The sequence below is a fragment of the Girardinichthys multiradiatus genome, chromosome 18, assembly GCF_021462225.1.
Source record: "Girardinichthys multiradiatus isolate DD_20200921_A chromosome 18, DD_fGirMul_XY1, whole genome shotgun sequence".
Taxonomy (NCBI): domain Eukaryota; kingdom Metazoa; phylum Chordata; class Actinopteri; order Cyprinodontiformes; family Goodeidae; genus Girardinichthys; species Girardinichthys multiradiatus.
In genome coordinates, this window is record NC_061810.1 from 17,389,388 (window position 1) to 17,392,835 (window position 3,448).

Consider the following 3,448-nt stretch of genomic DNA (forward strand, 5'->3'; position numbering starts at 1 on the left):
AGTGAGTCCGTTTGTCCTTTTATCATAAAAAAAAAACTGTGCAGAACACATAAACATAGAATCTGCATATTTTTCTTTAGCTTGGTAGTTGATCGATTAGATAAGGTACCCATATACACTGAGAGTGCACCCAGATGTTTTTTGGTATCAGTTAGAAACACACAACAAAAATATTATCGATAAAAATCATCAGATCTGCAGTAGAAAAGTGACATCATCACATGAAAGTCAAGGACTCCCAGCATCTAAACACTAGTCTGCTCACAATTACATCATGTAGATTTCCAGAGAACCCACACCCGATCTACTGTATATTTGGTGCCAAACACAGATATACATTTCAAAATGCTGCAGTATAAATGAGATTTTAAAAAAAGCCTACGTCAAATTTACCAGAGTGCAGGATGTCAGTGTCCAGAGTATATTCAGGAGGACCCTCCCCAATACGCATCTAAGCATTGCTGATCTGTAAATATCCTAAGCTAAGTCACTTCATCTGGTGTATATCCTCCCAGCTGATCTCGGTGCCGCATTAGAGAAATGGATACTCACGGCTGGGAAAGCAGCAGCATCAGCACCGCTGCTGTGTGCCGCTTCCTGCACTGCAGAGGAAGACACGAGTCCCTATGATGACCGAATGAACTGCTCGGAATCTGCCCCGATCCTGGCGGAGATCCTAGGTTAAAGTGCGATTTCCAGAAGCCGTGGACACATTAGGATCGTTTCACACTGCAGGTTTTAAGGCACGGGTCCCTTAAAGAGACAGCCTCTGACAAAGTTCCGGTGGGACACCACGCCACCGAATGGTTGATTAATAGTTCATTGAAATGATTAGACAGAGTGCAAATCGATGTTCAATAAAACAAAAAAGAAAAGAAGGATTATTGATTTAATAGCAATATTTAAACATGATGGTTAAACCCATAATGTAAGTGGCATTCGTTATTTTTATCATTACTTATTTACATTTTTAACAGTCCACTACTTTCCACAGGACATACTATTTTTATACAAATTACATATTTATTGCGATAACATGAAAAGTTTCTAAAGAAAACTGTGGTTAACGGGCTGCTTTTACACATTAACACAGGTAGATGGCGACAAAAGCAAAGCGGTTGTCTTCTGACGCATGTCACAAACGTTTGATTGTAGTACTTTTAGTTCACCGCTAGATGGCCCATGTCACCGTGTCAATGTGTTTGTTTAACCCCCAACAGATAAAAATATCTGCAGTACAATCATGAACAGAATATTATTTATTCATTCTGATAAACTACAGAGATATAAAACTGTTTTATATAATCACCAGTAACTGAACTGAATTAATTAAATGAGTGTTGTGAGACTGTCGTTAACTCAAAGTAATTCACACATACATAAAGACAGTAAAAACTTCCATCACAACCTGCATTGTACATATTATAAATTAAATGTACCCTCTTATGAATTTAAAGCACAGCTTATTACATCTACATACAAAAGTAGACACTGATTTCCCTGATTCCCGGGATTGTTATTGGCCATGACATGTCCAGGCTTGTACTGTATAATTGGCTACTTTTCTGCAGTGGTGAACTTTTGTCCTTTGTGTCTTTGCCTTGGTTGACACTCACACATACATAGTGGGCATGCACGCGCATGTATGCAAATGTTTTTGCCACAAAGTGAGTTTAAGCTTTTACATTTTTTTTATTGGTGTGGTGTTTGGATATTAGTAGTGGCTCTCATGGTACTGAAGCCATAAATAAAAGCTCATATCAGGAAGCCTTTAGGGTAATAAGCAATAAGCCTGTTGAACTTTGGTAGAGGAAAGAATAATTGAAAAAGGCTTTAAAAATACGCTTCATATGCTAACCAGCCACTTTGTCAGGTACATTACGCTAGTACGGGTTTGGGCCCTCTCTTGCCTTCGGAACTGCCTTAATACTTTGTGGGATAGATTCAGCAGAGTATTGGAAAAAAAATCATCTGACATTTTGGTCCATCTATCAGCTACAAATCCCCTGATGTGAATATCCTGTTCTGACTGTGGAGACCATCGGACTGCAGCTGAGCTCCTTGTCATGTTCAAGAAACCGGTGTTGAGCTCAGTGATTTGAGCTTTGTGACATGGTGCATTATCCTGCTGCAAATAGCCTAGTCATAAGAAGATGGGTACACTGTTGTCATAAAGAGATGGACATGATCAGTTACAACACTCTGTGCAATGTGGCATTGATATTTGGGTTAATTGTTACTAAGGGTGTCTAAAGTGTGCCAAAAGTATGCAAAACATATTCCCCACATCATCCCACCCCTGACACCAGCCTGACCCGTTAATGCAGACACGATGGATCCATATCCTAATATTGTTTATGCCAAATTCAGAACTTGAATGTTGCAGTTGAAATTAAAGACTCTTCTGACCAGGCATCTGAAAGAGAGTTGTACATGGAAATCCCAAAAGATCAGTGGTTTCTGAAGTACTCAGGCTAACACAAAAAGGTGCTTGGAAGAAGTCCCTTAATATCAATCGATTGCGTTTGCTCTTTTTAAATTATAAAGGCAACAGAAACTGTCCAAATGACCCAGATGGAATGCTTGAATAACCTGGAAGTTTTAGCTTGACAACACAAACACAACAGAACAAGAATGGGTTTAAATGGCTACTAAAGGTAGCCATCCTCACCTGTCATCTGTTTGCTTGTAATAAGTGTGATCAATATAAAAGCGTCTTGACCCCTGACAGGCCTGCATGTTTCATCCCTCCATGGGCATTGCTGGATCCAGAAAAGCTAAAAAAAAATTAGGAATGCAGATGAGATTTTTTTAAGCAGTATTTAAAAACTTCAACCCCAACTGCCTGGAAAAGGAGAAAATAAAGTGCTTCATCCACAACTACCATAAAACGCTTCAAGCTGTTGTTGATGTTAAAGGGGTCAACACACGGTTTTAGGAACTATGTTTTGAAACTTTTGACTGCGGTCAATTAAAAAAAAAGTTTTTTTGTATTAACATTTATATTTTCTAAACATTTCCGAAAGAAAAAAAATCGCAAATTCTGCAATGACATGTAAAAGTATGAGAACAATGCTATAAGTGTTAATTAGATTTATTGAGTCCGATCATGTGCCTCAGACCGACTTGTGTCTGGCAAAGACCCCGGAGAAAAGGGGCTCAAGTCGTGGTCTTAAAATTTGATACATTTAATATTTTCTTTCATCGAGCTGAAAACAGCGGGCTGAGAAGACACCCTGATCACCTAATGAATACAGACCTCTGTGTTTGTGTGGACATTTCTCTCTCTCTCTCTCTCTCTCTCTCTCTCTCTGGGTGCGTGTGTGTGTGTGTGTGTGTGTGTGTGTGTGTGTGTGTGTGTGTGTGTGTGTGTGTGAAAGCGCGTCTTTGATGTAGGCTGGCTGATCACAGATCAGATCCATAAGCCGGCCCCTTCTCCCCGCCTTTG